Source organism: Alligator mississippiensis, chromosome 11 (genome assembly GCF_030867095.1).
Source record: "Alligator mississippiensis isolate rAllMis1 chromosome 11, rAllMis1, whole genome shotgun sequence".
In the NCBI taxonomy this organism is placed as follows: Eukaryota; Metazoa; Chordata; order Crocodylia; family Alligatoridae; genus Alligator; species Alligator mississippiensis.
Window position 1 is genome coordinate 71527876 of NC_081834.1, and position 12786 is coordinate 71540661.

The window sequence follows — 12786 nt, forward strand, 5'->3', positions numbered from 1 at the left end:
TTCCACAATAAGAAACCCAAAATCAAATGCTAAAACTGAAAGGCATTTAGAATTTAGTTTGTTATAGTGATTGAGGCACTGGTAGGTTTCCAAACTGCTTTAAAATTGTAAATATATCAATAAAACTTTGTGTTCAAGTGATACACACGCACACAAATATATATGGCTACACATATGCATATACAAATATAGTGGTGGTCATTTAAATCATGGGAAAACTGAAATCTTAGGTTTTTAATTAGAGTATTTGCTATTTTTAATCAGAGAGTTTGCAACTTTTAAACAGAGAAAAGCAGAATCCCTGGAGATTGTGACACTCACATTAAAATCAAGAGTTAGTGGCACTGGCTCTGTCTGCAGGAACTCATTTCAGGATCTTCATGGATTTTGCTGCTTGCTGTAGTAACTAGAAGAGAGAGATCACATAACAATTTCTAAATAATCAGTAGCTCCCAGTTGGGCTAATGGGCTTTCTTAAATTATTTATGTGCTATTCAGGTCTTGGTGGTTGGAAATCATTATTCTGATGTATTTCACTATGTCAGTCTCCACCAACTTTTCACAAAGATTATGCCATTCCCACTTTCAGGCTTCAAATGCAGAAAAGGGCAGAATCCTGAATGAATGTAATCTTGTACACTAGTCATTTTTGGCAGTTAAAATAACGACTTGTGGCCAGTGACAGCTAATATAATTTAGAGCAGTCTGCTGGGGACTAGGCTTGGTACCTAGCCATCTCAGGAAATAAAAATGTGAAGCTGAACTTTCTGCTGGTTTTGCATTCTCCTCCTCAATTATGTTAGATCCAGGCAAGACTGGGGGTTTTTGCCCCAACAGTCTGATCAGGCACTATTGTTTCAATTTTATTCTAAATAGAAGAGACTGACTATTACTTGAATGCAAATTTATCCCACAAGCTATAAGATGCTGGCAATCATTGTGCACCATCATACGTAACCCGGGACCTACCTAAATCAGTGTTTCACAGATTTTGCAGAAACCGGAAAAAAAAAAGTCCACGATTGCCAGGAAATCTGGTATTGGTTGTGATTTCCTGCTAAATTACCCCTTCCAGCCCCCCACAAAAATACCAGTAGATCATTGATGTAACCAACTGTCACAACCAAATTAAGTAGTGCCCATGTCACAAACAAGTAATAACCATTTAAAACAGTTTTTTCTGCACTAGATTAACTAAGGGTTAACAATAATGATAGTAACCACTTTTTTCTGTGCATGTCAAAAAGAAATTTATTGCTGCGCCACTAACAGAGATAAAAACTTTTGCCTTCTTTGCTTTATATAAATCATTATAATTGGTCAAAGAAAACAAGGAGTAACCCTGTGAAAATAACACCCTAGCAAAGACCGCTAGATAATTGGCGATTCTAATTAGATTTATGATGTGGCGAAAAACAATTGGCTATCATACAAACAAAACCCGCTTACATTTTTCGCAAAGTCAAAGACAACTCTGCCCACACCTTGGAGTAAATCTGACAATTTGCTCAGTTGTCAGCGCCTTTCCGCCGCAACCTCCTTGGCGTACCCTTGCCCCGCATGCCCGATAAGCCGACCGCCGGCCCGTATATATATATCTGCAGAATGACGATCTCTAAGCTGTAACTAACTAAGTATCTCTGACCTCCGTCTTACACCACCTTGACGTGAGTAAACAATTTTGCTTTGCAACCGATAAGCGTCCGCCTAATTAATTCCACTCCACGCGTCACAAGTACCCGCCTGACGGCCTTCTAAGGCCCCGGACCCTTATCTGTCCGGGTGGGAGTCAGGGAGAGCTGCTGGCCGGCTGCCCTGGGTCCCGACACCAACCAGCTTGGTTACATCTTCTTGACAAGGAGATGTAACCAAGAAGAAGAGCTGGCCAGATGACATTTTCATCTTAGGATACCCCAACAAGGTGCAAGTAATTTTCCCCCTGAACCAGGATGGTCACAACAAGGAGATGCAACCAAGCAACCACCACCAATTAGTGGTGAGGGGTGGGATCACCAAGGCTCCTCTGCCAATCAGCAGTGAGGGGCAGGGCTGTCGCAAAATGCCCACAAAGTCAGCTCAGTGTGCTGCAAGCTGTGACAAACCCTTTGTCTCACTGCTATTAATGCAGGTCCCTAGACATAACACAGCTCAAAATACTTGCTATTCAACTCTGATTTAGCAGGTTTAGATCTATACAGTTCTCCTGCACCAACTGTTAAGGGAAGTGACTTATTAGTAGGAAGCGCTGGAGCACTTGAGATGCTCTGGGTGACACTTGCTGTCATTAGCATGATTACAACCATTATACAGAAAAAACAAACTAGTCATAACTACAAGGCATAAGTGTAACAGCAGTATTTCCATTCATTTACTCAGCTAGAAGCTGGAAATTCTCTTTTATTTATAAATAGTCACCCCAAAGGAATACATTTGTCCATATTTCAATAATATGATTAGGCAAGTGCACTTCTCTATTCTGGGATGGTGAAATATTCTGGATGTCATTCCACATTGGGTGTATTCGGAAGAGTGAAACACAAGCTGAATGCTCTAGATGAGGAATAAGCTTCTTTTTATGGAGAGCTATACGTCATGTCATATAGGATTGATGGCATTTAGAAATGGAGCTATATATCATCATGAGAGCAGATATGTTATAACGCGGTTCAGTAGCATAATCAACAGTTTTAAACACTGACAGAAGAACAGCAAGACAAGTTTGTTTTGCAGTGTTGCCACCGATTCTTGTTCTGACCTTTAGCAAACCCCTTGGCCAACCTGAACCTTAATAAGTGAAGAAAATTATGTTTATCACAAGCATGCTGTGTTTTCAGTGTCATTGATAACAGTCTAATCCACCAATGCATTTAAAAATTTCTCTGACATAAAATGCATGTATAGTTCTATTCATTTCAGTGGGATTGCTAAAAATAGGTGGAAGCCTACCTATCTTGCTAAATCGGACTTAAAAGCAATGTCTAAACCAACGTTTCCCAACTGGTGTGCTGCGGCACACCGGTATGCCATCCGCCAGGCATGTCCAAATTTGCCGCATCATTTTGGGCTGGAGCCAAGCCCCCCGCCATGCCCCAGCCAGCCAGATGGGGAGCATGGCTCCAGCCAGTGATTCAAGCGCTGCGCCACCTGCTCCACACCCTCGGGAGAGAGGCCACATAAGTGTGCCATGTGGTGAAAAAAGTTGGGAAACACTGGTCTAAACCTCAGCTGTAATTAGAGTAATGCTGTCAGCCTATTCCAAAGCAAAGAATAGCTGTCACCATGACAGGTATGAACTGCAGTAGAAAAAGCAAATTTTATAGGGCATGAAAGAGGATTGCTTTGTCTTGCGCAGATCGATCATGTCCTGTCTATACCGGTGGCTGAGGGCATGCATTCAAGACTAGCAAAGGTGTGCTAAGCACTTAAGTGAATGAGTTGCTGTTGAAACAATAGATGCTGCTGGGACTTTGTGTCATCCAGGATGTCAGGACACACAGAGCACTGTCCAGAGGTCTTATTAGTTTCAATCTAGGGTTTGAACTTAACTAGAAGGCCAGATAGGGCATTATAGGATTGTTTCTTGTTGCTATTCTCTTTGCAAAACATTGCAAAGGGGACAACAGTAAACCATGGAACAGAGCCAGTACCCTTACTCTCACTGGGTTGTACCTAAACACCAAAAACCATCCTGAACAAACCAAAGTATTAGCATTTGATTTATGCTGCTCTATGATTAGGGTTCCCAGCTGTTATCACAATGCAAATGATCAGACATTCGAAATAACCTGGTGAGCATGGGGCAAGTGCAGTTTCAACACCTTAGTTTGTCAAGGGGAAGAGGCTTCCCCCCATTTCTCTTAATGGGAAAATGTATTGAATTCATTTGTTATCACAGTTTACTGAAAACAATAACTGTTCTTAAAAAAAAAAAATAAAAACTTTTTCTGCAAGAAAATAACAGCATATTAAAATGGCCTTCTTTTTTTTTTATTTTTTTTTTATTTATTTATTTTTTTTACAGACATCTGATCCCAGCAGTTTTTCCTTCCTGAGTGCAGAGGAGCTGGATCCAGTGATCTGTAAGGTCCCTTCCAGCCTCTAACTACAAGCCTATGAAAAAACCTGATGAGATAAGTAGGCTATTTTGCTTTAATAAAAAAGGAGTTTCATGACAAGCTGCTGCTTATTCAAAGTGGTTCAATCATCTCTAAGTACGGTTGTCACTGGTGACTTTTTGTTGCAAGGAACTTAAGCCAGGATTGGGGTCTTCCATGGTGCCCTGTACAAACTTACGAAGATGCAACCTGGCACTGAATATTGAGCAATCCTACAAAAGTAGAACTGGATTTATTGGCCCATTCCAGCTTATATTCCTTTCATCATGAGGAACCATGATTTTCTCAGGGGAAAGGCAGCACAGTCTATTTGATATGGCAATAGGATAAGAGCTCCTAAATAAGGCTGAGATCCTGGCCCTGGCATTAACCCTAGATGAGGTCACTTCACCTCCCTGCCCCTCCTGTTCTCTTATGTATTTAGTTGGAAAGCTCTTTAGGGCAGGGATCATCACCCCATATTTGCCCAGCACTACAACACTGGGGGCCTGTGCTCCTGCTAGGCTGATAATATTTCTCCCCTTTGGCAAAAGTCCTTCTTAAGGGAAATGTCAGAGCTAAAAAGAAAATGGATATGCTTAGGTTCTTTGTTGCAAGGCACATAAATGTTGCAAGGAACAATAAATACTGGTCACAACCAATGCTCACCTAAAATACGGATGCCTGATTCCTAGCCATTAAGGACTTTAAGCATCATTACTTCTATCTGGTGAAATAAACTTACTAAGCTCTCATGGTAGCCTCAGCAGTGCTTGTGGGTGCGCAGGGAAAAAAACCCCACACATTGCTGACTGTCTGAGACCAGAATTTCTTGTGGTGAGATGGAGGAACTGGCGAGGAGTTAGCTTTATGTCAGGGCTCCATTTCCTGGGCAATGTTATTAATTTATTCATTAACATGTTGTCAAATTATTGAAAAGAAAGCACCATCCTGAGATGTAGATAACAGCAGTTCTGCGTCCCACCTGAATGGTATGTTCACTTCAGCAGAACTTTTAACTACCAATAATGTTTCATAACTTTTACTTTTATTATTATTCAGTTCAGCCGAGTTTCCCACCCCCAAACTCTGTTTACACATTTTAATGAGGTTTTAATCTTTCTTGACATATTTATTTAGATTATTTGTTTTACAAAAGTAAAGTGCCTTAAGGTGTAATTGAGGAAAGCAATGCCTCTTTCAACCTGGGTCTGCATCTCCAATTCCCCTTTCTTAATATTTCCCAACCCTTAAAAAAAAAAAAAAAAAAAAAAAAAAAAATCCTACACATGGGATCTTGTGAGAATGCGTATGGTGGGGGTATTACTTTTTAAAATTAATTCAGATAGCACTCACATCCTTACGACAGTACCGTGACTGCTACAGTTCTCCTACAGAACAACTGATTTTCAAATTAACTTTGGCCTTTTGAGGTTTGAAGCATTTTTAAATAAAGGAGTAATGTAGGAACCATCACTGCAAACCTAGAGCTGACATCAACCGTGGCAAATTAATAAGAAATCCCCTAACGGCAAGCAGCCTGCTTTCTATTATGTACGGTTCCTAGTGTGGTTGCTTGCACAACTGTTTATACTGCAGGTTGGAAGAGCTCTGCATGTTGGGTACGTGTTGAACTCTTTTGAGTACTGAACTTATCTGGAAAATTTGGCCTTAAATGTAACAATGGGACTTGATGGGTGCTGCAAGCTTTTATAACTTGGGCTTTCATTTGCCGGTGTAAGTAGGAGCAAGAGCTCGATGACATGGCCTTCGAACAATCTTACTCGTAGAGACTTTTCTCAAGCTAATTCTAAATAGGATTTCACAGCAGAATACTTTTCCAAGAAGCAACATTACCGTAGTTTCTGACGAGGATGATAGCTTATGAAGAAAGGAAAAAAAGCAGTTTTTTAGAGTTCATCTGGTGAATAGATTGGTTATAACCATCTATATAGCACAGCTTGAGCGGTATATTTATAGCTATCCAGAATACCTTCCACTAGTGTCTGCACCAAGATTACAACCTCTATTTTTGAGCCTCCCCACCACACAGACCTCCTCCCAGTTTACTGGCTCATGTCCCGGGGGAGTGGGGAGGAAGGTGAGGGGGAGCTCTGGGTGCTTAAAGTGTGAAATTTGACCACTTCTGCCTCTGGCTTTTTGAACATCCGTACCTAGCTAAAGAGTGCTTAACACATCAGGTTAGAAATGAGCTTGTTCACTGAGTCCAGGACCCTGTAGTTGCACTTCACTTAAATAGTATTTAAATTTAGACACATGTTTAAGATCTTAACATCATAGTGGCCCATGAAGATTTTCTGGCCCACAACTGCTTGCTATGCACAATACATGCACGACTACTTTATATGTAAGAGACTTAAGAGGATATTTCCCGTTTCATTTTCTGAGCAGTAGAAGTATTTAAAGAGCATTAATGTAGTCAAACTTAATTTACCTAATTTTTTTTACCCATGGCTTGCAATCATTTTTCACCATCCCCATGCTAGCTAGCTATTGTTTTCTTCAAAATATACCAGTTGACAACGTTTTGGTGGCCATTGGTATGGTTTTGCGGTATAATTTTATTCCCATTAACCATAAGAAAAAAATACAATAAATAAAACTATACCAAAGAGTAGGGGTGTGCAAAGCTGGCAGTATTCAATTGGGATTTGACTGGATTCAGGGGACAGTGATTCGGTGATTCAGATCACTGTCCCGATTTGATTCGGCTGAACCTAAATCTGAAGATTGAATTCCGATTTGGAGAATCAGTGATTTGGACATAGACACATCTTTATATGCTTTTTCTACATACCTTGAGGTCGCAGGCACAACTCGTGAACGCTGAGCTGGTGGGGTGGATGGGGCATCTCACAGGAGCACGGGGGGCTCTCCAGCGTGCTCGGTGGCAGACCCAGAAGAGGACCACAAAAAGCATAACAAAATGCATAGTATCTTCAATGCCTTGTTTCTCTATTATTGTTCAAGACATTCACTAGCACAATAAATTTACCCCGTGGGCAGGCAAGAGTTCAAGAAGGCATCACTTAAGAGAACTAGCAAAATCTGAGGGAAAATTACAGGACTCCAGAGGCCTCATGTATATTCTCATTTCTGCTACTGACCCACTGGGTCAACTGAGCCAAGTTATTTCACTTCCCTCTGCTTCAGTTTCCCCAGGTATAACAAAGAAAAAGATTGTGACTCCCTTTGTAAAATGGAAAAGTGCTATATAAAAGGTAGAGAACATGATAAAGTGCTACTTAGTTCACCACCTGCATTCCCTCAGGTTTGGTCTTCATTCTTCATATTTCCCAAAGAATAACAGTCCAGTGAAAATAATGGATGAGAGGAAAGTGTCACATTCCTTAGCAGTCCTAGAGTCTATATTCTCCTCTCTATATTTTTATTAACACTGTCCAAATACAGCTTTCCTTTTTTTCCTCCAAACACAGCTTTGGAATATGTGAACTGTTTTGTCACTGCCAAGTATACAGTACAAGGACCTACCTACCCCCTGTTGCTTCTCACGTTCAGTGGCTTAAAAGCAATGAAAAACTGTTTCTGACTATTTTAAGTGTAGCAACGTAGCTAAAATTGGATTATACTGGCTCCCAAAAAAGCGGTATCTGGTATCAGCCTCCAGCGAAGCTATTCATATGCTTTTGTACTTTCAGGAACAGGGCTTACAACCAAATATATACACACATATACTTTAAATTGACTGCAATCATAACCTCATATACAAATGGTATATTAGGAGCAACCAACAGATGACACCAAGGTGGGGGGAGCAGTAGATATGCTGGAGGGTAGGGCTAGGATTAAGAGAGACCTCCAATCCTTCAGTTCGTTGACCAAAAGAAATCTCACAAGGTTCAACAAGGACAAGTGCAAAGTCCTGCACTTAGGACAGAACAGTCCCATGCTCTGGTACAGGTTGGGGACTGACTGGCTGGGCAGCAGCTCTGCAGAAAAGGACCTGGGGGTTACAATGGACAAGAAGCTGAATATGACCCAGAAAGTGTGCCTTTGTTGCCAAGAAGGCTAATGGCGCACACGGCTGCATTGGTAGAAGTGCTGCCAGCAGATTGAGGGAAGTGATTCTTCCCTCTATTCAGCACTGGTAAGGTCACATCTGGAGTAGTGTGTCCAGTTTTGCTCCCATCCCCCGGCTTCAGAAAGGATGTGGAACAACTGGAGAGAGCCCCACAGAGGGTAATGAAAAGAGTTAGGGGGCTGGGGCACATCACTTATAGGGAGAGGCTCAGGGAACTGGTCTTATTTCATCTGGAGAAGGGCAGAGTGAGAAGAGATTTGATAGCAGCCTTCAACTCCCAGAAGGGTGGTTGCAAAGAGGATGGAGCTGGACTGTTCTCAGCAGTGGAAGATGACAGAACAAGGAGCAATGGTTTCAAGTTGCGACAAGGGTATTTGAGGTTAGCTATTAGGAAAAACTCTTTCACAAGGAGGGTAGTAAAGCACTGGAACAGGCTACCCAGAGATGCTGTGGACTCTGCATCCTTGGAGGTTTTTAAGACCTGGCTATATATACAAAGACTTGGGTAGGATGATTTAGTTGGGGCTGGTCCTGCTTTGAGCAAGGGGTTGAACTAAATGACCTCCTGAGGTCCCTCCCAAGCCTAATTTTCTATGATTCTATGAAATGGCTGGGAAAGAAGCTAACTGGATCATCCATTCAAAGCAAACAGGCAGATGACGCACACAGTACATCTATTCTCATGTATGCCCTGCCATTCACATCAGTGTTTCAAAATTAGGCACCTCTTGCACTCCATACTTTGGTACGGATCTTCAAAAGCTCACAGCATTCTCATTTAAGCATCAAGCAGCTCTACTTTGGGCAACTAAATAAAATGCATTTGCTTTGCAAAAAAACCCAGCAAAAAACAAACACTCAGCATATAAGCTTCCTTAAAGAACAAAAGGGTCTACTGGAAGGGACGCAGATCTGACGGTCTGTTTTTTCCCCATTACTTTGTTGTCAACTCATGAATTTTGGAGTGACGTGCTGATACTCTTTATATAACTGGCCTTCAGACCTCACCAGACAGAAATCATTAAACAAACACTGCATTTAGCAACCAAATCATTCTGTACCATTTAAATACTTACTCAAGCTGTATGTTGAATAAGCATCTCCTTTATAGAAAAGCTCCACTGAATTGCATAAGCTTATAATCTAAATGTCCTGTGAAGTGAGATCTTCATTTCCTGACTTTTCCTCACTCCTTAAAAGGGATGGCATGGGTTCAGCCTAAGAGAGGTGCATGGATGTCCGTCCTCCAAGCGTTTCCCTCAAATGCTCCAGCATAAAGAAACAACAGGGGAGGAGTCTTCAGTGGGCCGGACAGCAGAGATTTCAGGCAGCCATGAGGACTGAAGGTCAGCTCAAGGAGTCAACTCTTAGATGGGCTCTGTCATCTGCGCTGGTGTCTCTCTCGGCCCATAAGGAAGCCCAAGATCAGAAAAGCACCATGATTGCTCTACATCACCACAGACCCTGGTTTGCCCTTGGTTATGTGCTTTATACTGTCTTTCTAAGTGGTGCAGCACTGAATCAAACCCCTGGGCTCAGAGAGAACAAAGTAGGTGAATGGCTTTGCAGGCTTCAAGAACAGAATACACCATATGCTATTACAATCTATGGGGTGGCTCCAAAACCCGTTTTAAAAGGTGGCAGTAAGGGAAAGATTATATTCTAGAGGGTATTCCCAATTAGGGTTGACTCTGAAAGTCAAACACATGAGAACCATGCAGTTTGGATAGCCATGATCATACTGTAATTTTATTTGGTCTTTTAAAATGATCTCTAACAGGAAAGCAATTTTGGCTAGTTCCACCAGTAGTCAATAAAGAAAGATTTTACTGTGCTATTGAAGGAGAACAATAGAAACTTTCATCACCATTATGTGTAAGGAAACAGACCATGTATGCTGCATAAACTATCAGAAAGTTAAGGACATAACTTGAAACAGTAAGGCTAGTGCAAACTAGAATAAACTGGCTTTTATAAGCTCTAAGTTACTCAGTAAGGGAAATTTAAATTAGCAGCAAGTGGCAATTGTTGATTGGTAAAGCTGTTGCTGTGAACATATCGTCATGTTTCCCATACTAATATGCTTAGTGTTAAACACATGCTTAAACACCTTTCTAAATTGAGGTCCTTAAGTGCTCCATGCCTCAGTTTCCCATGATTGATGCAATAAGCCACCCTGTTGTGTGCGCACTCTGTATGAACTAACTCCTTCCCTGCGGTGCTAAGTGAGCACCCTGAGCTGCTCTCTCTCATGGGCATGCTCATTACCCCATGCTCAGGGCCACTCAGAAGAGGCTTAGCTGCCTCATTTCCAGCACTTGGCATGTGTGGGTGGGGGGCTTCATGCTTTCCATGCATGCTCCTCAAAAACAAACAGCATGGAAATAAATCAGGCATATCCTGTGCCTGTTGTGGCCCCAGTCAGGAAAGCTCAAACGCACACATGATTTCACTGGTGCTACTTATCCCATTGATCCCGATACTACTCACAACCAAGCATAAGCATAATTCATTGGAGGATCTGTGCAAGAAAAGATCTGTCTCTAAGACTCTTAGATGTTAAGGCTAGACCTCCAACATAATAAAGACCAAAGATTTTTTATACAATCATTTTGGCCTCAGCCCTATGACTTACAGTTTAAATACAGGGCCACAGGTCTGCTTCTTTCCAAGACCTGAAGAAGGGTGATTTGTGCCCAAAAGGTTGACACATCTCTCTGCCAGCTACACAGATGGTTTAATAAAAACATACCACAATTCAGACATTTCCTGGACTGTAATAGCTGCAGTAAGACTCCAGCCCTATTAGTTGTACTACAGAATTTATTTCCCCAAGGTGCGCAGTCTTGATTTGAGAACAGCAACTGGTGAAGAACACACTGCACCTCCAGGTGACTGGAACCTAGCCCCTTCAATAAAAACACATTATTTCTCATCTTGAACCTATATTTTTTACTCAATAAAAAGCAATCTGTTTTCAGGAAACCCACAAAGACACTTATGGAACACAGTCAAATCACCTCTTAAGGTTTTCTCCAGCAAACTAAACAGACTGAACTTCTTTTCTCAGTCATTATTTTGGAAGATTTCCCAGATCTCAAGTCACTCTTAATTTTTCTTCTGTCTTTTCCAGCATTTCAATATCCTCTCTCAAATACAGACACCAGAACTGGACATTTCATTCTAGTAATGGGCTTGCCTGAATTGTATACTATGTCCATGCACCTGCTTATCTTCTTAGGATAATATTTGGAGAGCAGGAAGCATCTCTTACTATAGGTTTGGACAATGTGTCTTGACCTCAACTGTGTCCTCCAGATGTTAATGTCACATAATATGAGGAGTCACCCAAGGTAGCTGATCACCTGAATTAAGACAAAGGTCATTTCTGCATAGCTCTTGAGAAAGCAGAATTTAAACTAAAATTGTGAACTCAGATGAATAAATTGCAACTTTGAGAGCAAGCACCAGATATAAAATACTCCTGAAGGATATGAAGATCCCACAGGCATTTAGAAACCAAGCCTATTTGTAGCATGCTATCACCTTAAAATAATCTCAAATACCAGTTCCAGCTACAAAAAAAAAGGCTTAAAGTGGATGGGAAGTTTTGTATTTCCCTGGTGCTGAAAAAGAAGATGAAAGTAAAGGTCTGAATTCATGGAAACTTGATGCCAGAGTTTTTAATGGGTCATATTATTATTATTGCAAACAGCAACTTCAATGATCAAGCTAGGAAAAATAAGAGCAGGTATTTTCTGCAAAATGAGAGTGAATGACTAGCACGTTGAATAGAATTGTAAATAGTTTCTACAGTACATTTATAACCGTGTCAACAATAAACCCACAAACTCAGAAAGATCTAGGCTTCAATTTGGGATTCCTAGCTGCGAAATCTTAATGCAACAAATATCTAAAACAACTGCATATTTTGCGCTAATGTGTTCTCCTGAGTTGAAAGGGAATCTCTCTGGCTGTACTCACTATTATCATCTGCATAAGAAATGTTTCCACAGTCATTTAAACCAGCCGTGAACAGACACATTTAGACCCCTAATATGCTTGTCTGCTTATTTTGAGGTCTGATATGAAGATTTGGAATGGCAATACTGAAAATAACAGTGAACATCATAACAAGCCCCTGGAAAGAAAAAATCATTTGGAAGGCCATTTCTTAGCCACACAGCATAGAATATTTCCCAGTGGTAGTGGATATTCAGAGACAAGAAGAATAGGACTTGATTGTTTCTTTCCTTCAGCTTAAGAACTTATGCACCACATAGAACAGGAGTCTAAAACAAGGAATTAGCAAGAGCATTTTGCTTTCCTGGAACCTCAACAATAGCTCAATGCCTTTGAAAATGAAAGCACTGTAAGAGCCGGTTCTAAAGCTCATTAAAGTCAGTGAAAAGACTCTGCCCAGTGACTTAAGTAGGCTTTGAATACACCCCTTTTCTAGGACTACACCTACTGTAGAACGTGGAGTATGATCCAGGTGTACATGATTAGCAGAGTCAGTGGTATAGCATTTGGAAGGGAGTCCTGGGATTATTTGAAAGTCTGGATCTACAGTATGCACATAACAGGCACTACAGAAGCTTGGACGCACAGAAACCTGGGCACAGAACC

At 41.1% G+C, this 12786-nt stretch overlaps 1 long non-coding RNA gene across 4 annotated transcripts in view; it reads right to left on the minus strand.

Annotated features, from left to right (window-relative positions):
* LOC132244232 (uncharacterized) overlaps positions 1-12786 on the minus strand; it is a 60052-nt gene that overhangs the window by 39850 nt on the left and 7416 nt on the right. For all 4 annotated transcript variants that reach the window (XR_009455817.1, XR_009455816.1, XR_009455815.1 and 1 more), the window contains one exon: positions 322-406. This is a non-coding gene — a long non-coding RNA (uncharacterized LOC132244232). The remainder of the gene's footprint in view (positions 1-321; positions 407-12786) is intronic.